Raw genomic sequence first — 11,818 nt, 5'->3', positions numbered from 1 at the left:
TATGAAGTCAGTCTTAAGTGGAGTTTCTGTGGAATTACTTCGACTTCTTAGATCTTTACCCAGAATTTGGCGAACGGCTGGACAACGTTTACATTTACAGTTCGCCCGGACAGAGTGCCGAGTTTCTTGACCGGGCTCTTATCAAGGCCAGATTGGACCGGGCGGATGGCCCAGAGATATATCAATACTCGACCGTTAGGAGGAAATGGCAAAGCGATTTTTGTGGGCCATCGCCGTATTTCTGTTCTTTTTTCCGTGTCACTTGATATTCAAATATTTGTTTGCATTCTAAGTCGTAGCAAACTGTGCCAAGCTCTGCTTAAAAAGCTGATGAAAGTGACAGAGACAACCTCCGATCTGGTCGCGATCCGGCGAGGTTCGTTTGCAGAGCAAACAAACTGGGAAACACTCTCCACTCCGCCCAACGATTGTGTCGTTCTACCCGCTCCGCTCAATTGAGTGACATGCAAATTTCCTTTCGATTTTTCGCACATTCTCTGATTGCCGCGTGGGCTGACCCACTCCCACTCCCACTCCCACTCCCAAAAACCGACCAAGAAAGTCGAGGTCGAGCAGGAGCAGGAGCTGTCTCCGATCGCGAGAGTGATCGCTGTTTATGTTTCCGGCAATCAATCGGAGGAAATTCGCTTTGCAGCTCGTTTATTCGTCTCGTGTCTCGATTGTTTGCAAATTGATCGGCCTCCGCCTGGGATTCCTCCCCACTTGCGATGCATTTCAAGTTTGCTCATTAGAAGTGGAGCGACCTCCTCCTCCCGCCCCTTGCACATCGGGTGATCAGTGGAGTTGTTTACTTTCACTCGGAGTGCATGCCGAGAATTTTGGAAGTGGCAGTGGAAATGGAAAGGATTTCGATGGCACGCAAAGATACAAATGTGAGTCATCAATCTGCTCAGGCGTTTCTTCAGGTAGTGTGTATAAATCAGCAGATGCTCCCCGCAGGAGTTGGGAGCGGAAAGTCTGGAGGAAGCCTCCTAATTGACGATAAGAATCGCACGCATGAAAGTGGCCTTAGTGGAACGAAAGACTTAGGCGACAAACCTTACGATTGTGGAATGGTAACGAAGTTCACTCTAATTGCAACGCCATCTGATTTGTTTGTTTCACTTTTCAATGGCTCCCTTCGGGTCTTTCTAATTGCAGCTTTCTAAGCAGAAGGAGGGAAACCATTCTATCAGAATTTTCACTCTTAATAAGTGTCTCGTTTGGCCTGTGCCACTGACTGACTGTCAACCATTTGGTCTTGGTCTTGGTCTCGAGGTGGTTCGGATGTGGTCTTGGCTTGGTGGCCTGGCTTGGTCGGCGGCATAAAACTGTCAACGAGCGTTTAACCCAGTTAACGCCCTTAGCCGACGACACCAGCTCCGAGTTTGTCTTGGAAGCGGCTTGTACCTGCAACGCGGCACTCTGCACCCAAGTTGGGCTCCATTCGACACGAGACCATGGCCACAAAAACGAGCAAGGTGTAAAAACAACAACGACGAGGGGGTGGGGCAGTGGCAGTGCGGGGGGCGTGAGAGGGTAACCGCTGGCGAAGATTCGAAAAGCCACGGACTGAAGTTGAGTGATGGCTCCACCTCGCTGCAAGGGGCGGTGGGCGGTGCGGAGGTGTTGATTGTGGCCAGCGGATATTGGCGCACCTACGAAGGGTCGGGAAGGGGGAGTGGTATAGTGGTGGAGATTGAGCGATGTCTGGCTGTGGTTCTGGTTCCTGCCACATTCTGCTCCAACCGCTTGCTCTCTGCACAAAGGAATTCTGAGCGCGGTGAAAGTTGCCGTCTCCATCTCCATCTTCATCCCCCTGGACAATTCCCCACCACATCACACTCCACCCCTCTGCAGCATCTACAGCTGAATCAGAAGACACGACAACGGCAGCGACTTGTTGAAATTCTGGTCCCAATAATGACACTTAAGCGATGCAGTTTTTTCGTAATATGAATTTTCCTGTTTGCTGCCGATGGTCGTTGCCGTTGTCGTTGCCTCCCACTCCCCTCCACCATGGGTTTCCTCGCCGGTTAGAGATGAAGAGTTAGGTTTGCCAAGAGGGGGTCAGGGTCCACCTGAGCTGCAACTCAATCACCAGCCAACATTCAACTGCCATCGGCAGCTTCTGCTTCTAATTGCTGCACTTTTTGCTTCTGCTAAGTCTCCGCCGGACTTGGATTCGGATATATTGGGTTAAGGGGCTAGAGGGTGGGTGGGAAGTATGAGAAGGAGTTATGGCCTCGCAGCGATGGCAATTCGATTGTTGGCTCCATATGAAAGGGGATTGGAAAGCTTTTCTCCTTTTCGGATTCCCTGCTCACTCGATCGATGTATGGCTCATCGATAGCAGGCTAGGCAAATTGGCGGTTTCACATTCCCATCATTAATTCCAGTGCTGATGGATGCCGGACACATTTAATAGTGAGCAACGGTGATGCAATCTCCCTGCCATCGGAGCTTCCATTTTTAATTTACAATCCCAGAGCCTGCGATTAGCGACGACATTGCAGCGAGTTATGAAGATGGGAGATGGAGTGAGATCTCTCCCAATATTTGCTCTGGGCGTTGGCACACCAGCTCGCCAAGTGGCCAAGCCGCCAACTAGACGCTTCCTCTTCCAATCCGGACCCAAAATGCAGTTGTCTTTGAGGCTGGCAGGGTTCTCGCATGGGTTCTGTCTCTGCAAATGAAGGGGTGTGCCCGGCATGGGCTTGGGTGTGGAATGGGACGAGGAAATGGAGGAGGTGCTCTGGGCTTCCAGGAGAGGCAGCACGAGGCGTGCGACATGCCACACAAGCCAATCAAGGCAACTGTCAATGAAGGCAACACCTGTTCTCCGTCCGCCGGCTCTACTTCTTCCACCTGCCGCGACCTTGAGTGGGGTTCTTAGTTCCAAGGGGAGATGAGTTGGTAAACAGCTTGGACAAGATTCGCATCTTGCGGGTGTGCGAACCGGTAAATTGTTGCAATTTCCATCAATTTCCCCCATTGCGGCACTTGACAAAGTAAACAGATTCCTGGCCTGGCCGCTTTTCGCAGTCTGGGAGCTGGAAACGATCTGGGGTATCGCAGCGGCTCCTCCTCCACTCGGCTCCCAATATTTTCCATTTATATTCTCATCAATTTGCACCAATTTTCACAAGCCGGAGCCAGAAGGCAGAGCCAGGCGAAGATCTCTCAGTTTGAATGCCATTTGCAGCAACACAAAAGGGGCATCGCCTCGGAAATTTATGACCGCTGCGCATGTTGCATGCACCACAAAATGGAACAGACCATAACCAAGGAGCCCAGCCCATCCCAGCCCATGGAACCCACCAAATCCAGACCACCATCCCATCCCGAAACTGTTACACTTGACTAATTGATTTATGTGAACGCGTTCCCAAAATATTTGCAATACAAACGGGGCTAAGAGGTGACTTTTAGCGAATGGATTACACTCCATGTGGGTGGGAGCATCGGACTCCAAACTAGGAGCTGCAAAGCGGCTGACCAGAAATCGTGGCCAACGTGTCGCATCCAGGGAACAGCCACTCGAGTGTTTCCCACAGCCACAGGAAGTGTTTGCTGCCGAACGCATGCCAAAAATGGATCCCCGAGGACAAGACAACCTTGGAGTGGCCGACCAGAGAGTGTGGAGTCCGAGCCCGATCCCTGAAACGATCACGATTATGATGATCATTTGGGGAACGCAACCAGGGGACCGGGAGTGGGTGTGGGACAGAGACAGGTTGGCTTTGCGGCCTCCTTGGCCTCGTGGCAATGTCCCCACTCAGAATCCTCCAAAGAGCTGAACTCGGATCGTTGTATATTGTTCCTGCATTGTAACTGTCACCTGGTGGCAGTTGCCAGTTGCGAGAGTTGGCAGAAATAATCGAAATAATATTAAATGGGCATTTTGGGAGTGCACAGGCTGCGACTTCCGTGTTTGGTGTCACGGCACAATGGGCCATTTCGAGTTTCATCGAGGACCAAGGGTGCGATGGGGCGTGGACAAAAAATGCGGAGTTCTAGTGATGCAATTTCGCCCCCCCTCCTCCCCTGAGAGCCTTTATGTTATGGCCTCTGAGAGTATTCAGCTCACAGCTTCACACCTCGGATGCCCCGCACTCTCTGGCTCTTCCGGGTACTCCCCCGCTGGAATTTGTTGCCACTTGCAAGTTGCAACACTTGCCATGATGGACACGTGCCAGGCAAATTTCTCTGCGCCGCAAATCTTCTGGTCGGGTCTTGGCTATGATGGATCTTCGGGGATGACACGACATAACAGCGGCATTGTTGCTGCGCCGTCGTTGTTCGTGGCCGGCAATTTAGGAGGAGAGTACGAGTATTTAATGCCTCTGCCTCTCGGGGCAGGCGACTGATTTATGACAGCGCGCAAGACTGAAGTGAATGGTTCCCCAGAAGGTGAGGGGTGTGTCCGGCGCGGGGATCTGGCATCGGAGGGCAATTTGGCGGCAGGCGTGGCGCCCTGGCCCAGGCCGAGCGGAGGCTGCTACTTCGAAAGAAGTCCCACCTGAGTCCGAGGCCTATTACGTGATGATGTAATAATTCTTCGAGTTGTTGGCAGTTTTATTGCGGAAAATGTTGCATAAATCAAGGCGGCAGTAAAACGGATCTCCTCCGGATGCCGTGCCCCTTGGATTGCTGATCAATGATGGAAACAGGATGCCTTAAATATTTCATTTGCACGCGGCGCAGTAATTTGGCCGGAAAATTGGCACTGCCTTTATTCGCCCAGCTCTGAATAGCGTCTTCAGTTTTCCGCGTTCATTCATAATTCGGCTCCGTCATCCTAGGCAATGGGAAACTGCTATGGAATAGTGGAACAGTGATAAAGTGGAATAGCGGAGCTGGCCAGGAGCCATTCATCCAACAGATGATTTCGAAGGCTGATCTAATCAAGCCAGCTGGGATAATCAGCAACTTGTTGCCGCAACTTTGTTGCCAGTTTCCTTCCCGGTAGTCCCCTGGGAGCCCGACCCACGCTTCGCACATTAGCCAGCAAGCTCCGGCCAGATCCCAGATCTTAGTTTCCATAGCTTTCATAGAGATCTCAGCGGCAGATGATGATTGCGGGAGATGAGAGATAATTCTGCTGGAGGAACGTGATTGTCATTACAATTGAGCCTGCTAAGCCTGGAACTTGCAGATGGAGGCCCACGCAGAAACAGAGAAGCAACGGGCTGATCAAACAGAGGCAGCCATAAAAGGATAAACCCTGGGGAGGAAAAAATATTGTGAAATGCAAATGATCTTGATTAAGTCCCTCGTTTCTGTGATGCGACACGGGAAGCAATCTTCGATTTATGGATCAGTGGGTTATCAATCGGGCGGACAAAGATTATCGCAACTGCTAATGGTGATATGTTTCAGACTCCGATCAATAACAGCATCTGATGATAGTGATTAGCGATCTCAGCGAGAGACGAAATCGTTTTGTCTTCCGCAATCAGTTGAAAGGTGAATACTCCCTCTGGACTGGGACAGGAGGGCTCCTCTCCCAATCTGCCCTCTTCCCGTTCTTAAGTCACGCTTCAGGAAGAACACCGGAATCCCACTCCCACCTCGGATGCGACGCCTCTTAAGTGGGCCAGCGACTCCCCGGCCGACGTGATTAAAATATCAAAACAGACCCGGGGGCAGACCGTGTTGGATAACTCACATTATTTATTACAGCCGATATAATTAAATTAATTTCTGTTCAGAACGGAACCGTCGGCTGGGCAGCCAGCAGAGTGGGCGTGGCACTTGGCCCGAAATGTATCAAAGCGTGAGCCACGAAGATCTTTGGGAGCATTTGCCATTTCCCATTTGCATTTCCATTTGTTCGGATAATTCCTCCCCCAATCCCAAGTTGCGTGATTCGGCAACGGATTCTTGGCATTCAAACACCTTTTTGGGTGTCCACTGAGGGAATAGGGGAGAGGCGGCAGCGTTCCCAAGGGGGCTGGGCAAAGGGTCACAGACTGAAGAAACTATAAACAAAGCCACACACAAGCCAAAGAGCAAATTATTGGGCAGACTTGGACAAAGCCATGGGGTTGGGTAGAGAAAAGGGAAGAGGTGGGGAAACTGCTTTTTGATGTTCGGTAATTGGCGGTTTGGCAGCACGCGAGCCGAAAAAATAGAAATGGAAGCAGGAGAGGAGGAAGCAGACGTCCACTGGGCGGACTGGGAGTGGAGCAGGGAGCTGGAGCTGATGGAGGGTCTGCTCTTCCGACTAGCGGCGCTCCGTCGACCCAAAGTCCAAGATGGAGCACAAACCCAAACCGAAAACTAAACCTTCGGAATGGTAACGAGCCATCGCCAGAGAATTTCGGGATTTCGGCGTGACGCGCTTTCTGTTCTTTGGATGGATCCCCTCGGTCTCCATCTAGACGGAGAGTAACTAACTAACTAGAATCTAGTTCTGTAGCTGGGATGTCGCTGTGGTCTCCCCTGGTCTTGGCTCATGTTGCTGTTGTTGCTGTCTTCTCATTTCATAATAATTGGCAGTTTACAAATGTTCTTTCGCTTTTGATTTTGCTTCCGTTTCTGCCTCTATTTCTGATTCCATTTGTACTTAGTTGCCCCGAAATGTCGCGGTTTTGCCGAAGAGAGTTCGGAGGGGAAATAGCGGTTCTTTGTTCCGTTGAACTTACGGCTAGAGATCCGCGATCCAACATTTTTGTGGCGAATCTCGCTGGGAATCCAGAGCAGGCATCCGCCGCAAATAAAGTCGGCAGTTTATAGGCGTGAAAACTAATTAGACAGCGGAGTCAGTCAGGAATCAAGCCAGCAGATTGCACAATAAATAAAGCACCTCCTCGGCCATCCAGAAGACCCCGCCGTTCTAGGGCTCGGGGTTTGTTTTGGCGGCTAATGAGCAAATGCAAATCACGGCTCTAACCGCTAAGTGTGGCTACACCCCCGCACCCCTACCAGTTGCCCCCTCGGATGGGCGGCATTAGGAGGCGGGGCTGTTTGCCCATGCCATGCCATTGTCCGCCAGCCGCCATCCGAAATCCGCCAACCTCCGACCGCCAGCAGATGCCAGATTAGCATTTAAATTGTAGTTACATTTGGCCAAGGCAAACGCAAGCGCAAACGCGAGCCGAATGCAGTCCGAATGCAACCCAAACCAAACCAAACCGAGCTGAAACCAACTCAACCTCACATCCAAACTCTAGATTATTTTTATACTCTTGCAGAGGGTATCTTAATTTTGTTAAAAAATGCGATACGCAGTAAATGAGTCACCTTCGACCCATATAGAATATATATTTTTTATCAGGATCTTCTCCCAAGTTTGTGGGTGAAATTGTGAAGAATGTATGGAAGGACAATATGGCCCCAATCGATAGCTATATCTTGGGCAATATTTGTCCGATTCTTGAGCGGAAAACCTTAAACGAATTGTGGATCGATTCTCCACCATTCTGCATCAAAACTTCAGAACAAAATATCTTTTAGATTTTTTATTAAGTTTTGTGGAGCTACCCCTTAAAAATTAAGAAGAATGCATGGGGGGATAGATAATATGGCCCCAATCGATGGCTATATCTTGGGCAATATTTGTGCGATTCTAGAGCGGAACACCTTAAACGAATTGTGGATCGATTATCCATCATTCTGCATCAAAGCTTAAGAACAAAATATTTTTTAGATTTTTTGGTAAATTTTCCTTCACTCAAATTGTGAAGAATGCATGGAAGGATATGGCTTTATCCATTGGCTATATCTTGGAGTATTTAGCGGAATACATTAAACGATTTATAGATTCATTTTAATCGTTCTCTTTTAAAATACAACAAAATATTCATTCGAATTGTCGTAAAATTTTCTGAGGGATCCTCTAAACTGCAAGTGTATATAAACTTCGGCTTCGCGCAAAGTTTGTTTTCCTCTCTTGTTCATTCTGCTTCCCTCCGTGGCGTTGGACTTCCCGCTTTCCTCGCTGGGCAAACGTTTACCAAATGGAATTGTTGTCTTTTGTTTTCTTATAGTGGGAGCTGCTCCTCCCCTTGGACTGATGTTATCAAACCACGGCCCCGGGCAGAAGTTTCCTCTGTGGCGGAGTGCCGGAGTCGGTGAGCCAAGGTAGCAATTTCAATATCAAAATTCTGGCCTGGCCTTTGGTCCGCGGAACTTTGGGAATCGCAATAGCAATGGAAATGGAAACAAAAACAAAAACGGAGCCGAGTTATCAACGGTTGCCAAAACCGCTCAGGTGAGTCGGGCGGGCGTCCAGCCAACGGTAAACTGCCAACGCCAACGCCTTCTTCGGCATATCTGCCCAACTCCAGAGCTCCTCTCTAGTCCGATTCAGAACTCCTCTGCCTAGTCCAGAACGGAGCCAAGTTCCAAGTCCGAGTCCATTTCCTTTGCCGGATTCTGTCAGCGGACCGCGTTCGCAACGTTTTAATTCGAATTAATTAACATTTTTGGCAGTCGACGGCCGCGGGCTCCTCAATCAGTCTGACCCAGTTTCGGGACAAGCCATTGACTTCTGCTTCTGCTGGTTTCCGCACTGTTCCCTTGGCTCCACTCTCCACTTCGCTACTAGCACTTGACGAGCAGAAAAATTGCCCAAATAAAACGAAATGATAAATTGTCAAACATTTGGAAAATGGCTTCAGAAGTGTGGCAGGCCTCGGGGGGAACTCGGTCGCTCCCGATTCCCAGAGCCTCTGCTCCAGAAAACATAGTGGAAGTGGAGGAGGGAGAGATTAATTTGCAGCTGACCAAGTACCGTAAGCGTAGGTGGCTTGATGGGCTCCGCTGGTCAGTAGATGATCAACTCCTCTTGTCTTTCGCTCCACCTGTCTTGCTGTCCGTCTATCGCCTCGCTCCAGCAGCTCCCTCTTGGACCTGTCCCCAGCGGAGGCCCTGCTCCCTTTGGCCAAGCTACTAATTAATTGCGTGCCGGGAGACATTCCCCGTAAACCTGGTAGCCCAGAAGGGGCGGAGACCTCGTCGCAGTCGCCGCGCTGATTGACAGGAAATTATTATAGCGGCGTCCAATTCCGAACTTATTTTTAGCCGGTTCCCATCGATTAAGAGATCTGCAATATGCGGACAGCGAATTTGCGGCTAGAGTTCAACGGCATCCTGCGGTCAGTTTCCCGTTTTTCCGACTGAGCTCTTGACCCGAAGCAATCGAAAGTTTTCCACTCGCACTCGAAAAGCGATTCGATCTCAATCTCCTTTCCGTGGGCATCGTTATCTGAATCTGGGTGGAAGGCTGAGTCACTCCCTGGGAGGAGGCATTCCCAGTGTCCAGTGTTGCTCGTGCCCAATCACCCGCCACTCGAGACTCGCCGCTCGAGAGGCTCGAGAGTGGCAGAAATGCAGGAAAATCAAATCGAGCCAAACTCTCACTGCGAGGTCTGAGAAAATCGCACGGTAAGGGGGTGGAGTGGCCTGCGAATGCAGATGCCATAGATAGCACTCCAGACCACGTCTACTAATTGCGGTTATAATATCAAAGTCGACATAACGCCTTGTCCCACCCACTGCCGCCTTCGGCCCCATTGCGGCTGGCAGTCTCAACACGAAACCGAAATCTAAAAACACGCAAGTGTCGACCTGAACGATGGTCAAGTGGCTGTCCAGGCCGGACTGCATCCAAACCGGACTGCCCCAGCGATGGAGATCGAGCTGGAGCTAGAGCTGGAGTACAGCCGGGTGTCAGGATAATTTGCCAGCCGCCGACGCCACGCAAATGGAAATGATCCGCCTGAAAATGATCCCCGGACATAATGAACTTTCTCGCTTTTGGGGAGAATTTGCGATGGTTAGAGGAATATATTTGGAGGATGGAGAGAAGGAATACGAGGTGGTTCCTCCGAGGCCAGTGATGCGGCTAGTATATCAGGAGATCTGGGGCCGCCAGTGAAACAATTATGCGGAATTCGGGTCATCTTCCGAGCATCGCAGTCTGCTGATGAGTTTTCTCAGCCTAGGCAGAGATAAATACTACGAGAAAGAGCCGAGACCAGAAGAATCATAATTGTGAATTCAATTCTGATGCTGATTTCGAATTCGGTTTCTGTGTCGTTTCTGAGTTGCTTCTGGGAAACGGCCGTGAAGTCATTTCATTTTAACGGCATTTAAGCCAACGATCGAGCTAGAAAACAAGGGGAGTGGGAAACTGGGAACTGCTCCCGAACTGAGGTAATCCGAACCGATTCCAGCGGGCGAACAAGTGACGAACGTGCCGCTCATCACGACTGGGGAATCTGTTGCTTCGGACTTTTGATCCTCAGATGTTACCAATAAGGAGCCGTCGTGCCCATCACAGTCACCTCCAACATCACTGGCCCAGTCACTGTTCCTGGCCATCCCCCCAGTCCTTGTCAACTAATTGCTTGATTTCTTATCGGCCAGGGCATCCTGCTGATTTCCAGTTGGAAAAACGGTTCTTGCCCTGGAATCTCGTGTCCCCCGAGTCCATTTGGTACGCTGATCATCGATCGTTGATGAGACCACGTTTTTGTCTCCTGTCAAGGTGAAAACGTTCACTCTCCTGCCCGTGACCCTCCCAAGAGTATTAGGCGAGGGGTGTGGACTAGCCTCTCTAATGACACAAATTCCCATAGTGCATATTTGTGATGCCAAAATGGGTCCGTTAGGCAGGTCTTGCGATGCATATGACAAATGGGCAGCCAGTGGAGGAATAAGCCATCTCCCCAGCATTTCCCCATTAGCCTCCTAATCGCACGCACTTCTTCATGGTGCGATGTTCTGAGATGAGTGCATAACCAGTTGATCATCATGAGCAGATGCAAGAAGTGCCCAAGGCGTTTACTCCTCCTTCCTGGTGTTGGGCCACCTACGGCGATGCTGGGAGAGATGTGGACTATGCAGTCAGTGGGCATTCCACGGCTGCCGTAAATTTGCTCTAACCAAATCGCAAACAAATCGAACCGCGCATTGTTAGGCCTTAAAAGATAGTCCCTCTCCCCTGGACAATCCTGCTCTAGCTCCGGGGACAATCCTGCAGGCGAGTGCGTGAGTCGAGTGCCTCCCACTCTGGACCTGGTTAGTTTGTTTGTTTCTGTTCCTCTTTTCCAGTGTCTATGTTGGCTGCCAATGCGTCGCGCATGTCCGATTGCCTTCCATTGATACGCCACTACCTCTAGCCCGCCACCGCCATCCTCCTGCCCCTGGGATCCTCCACCTCCTCCAGGCTGCCTTCGTTAGCGCTGCTTCACCTACTTTCGGCTGCTGGCATGTCGCATTTCGTGCCCCCCATTTCCATGCCCCCTCCGGGAGCTGTGCGTAGCTCTGGTCTCCGATTTCCCGGTGCTGTCATCGCCTACGTTGTCGCTGTCGCTGTTCTGTGGATGTTGTGGAGCGACTAGCGGCGGCTAGCTGCTGGCGGAGATCTGTTGGCAACGCCCATTAGAGCTAAAAACACAGTCCGAACTCTGCGGCTGCCATTTGGCGGTAATGCGTTTCAATTACAATTCTCGATCCGCAAACGCGTTCCCAATTTCATTGGTCTGCTCTGATCTTTGGGAGATTGCGGGGAATGCCTTTTGTCTCGTTCTCCGAACCTTGTTCCCACTTTCCCCTCCTGCGCCTCGACTCCCCCAGGGAAAGTGTTCGAAATTGATCCGCAAAGTAATTGCAGTTGCATTTTCCATTCCGCAACAATCCTTTAAAGTAGCTCTTTCCTCCGCCACTGGCTGGCCCACATTTGCATTTGCAACATGAGAGCATCTAGCTCAATTAAAAGGCCGAAGACAAGCCTGGCTTCTCTCCATCCTCTCCTCCGGGCCCATGTCCGCCTGATGCTCCTGATCCCTGGCCATGTTCCACTTGA

Source organism: Drosophila ananassae, chromosome 2L, assembly GCF_017639315.1.
Source record: "Drosophila ananassae strain 14024-0371.13 chromosome 2L, ASM1763931v2, whole genome shotgun sequence".
NCBI classification, from domain to species: Eukaryota; Metazoa; Arthropoda; class Insecta; order Diptera; family Drosophilidae; genus Drosophila; species Drosophila ananassae.
The sequence above is the reverse complement of the archived record's forward strand: the minus strand, read 5'-3'. Positions refer to the sequence as shown.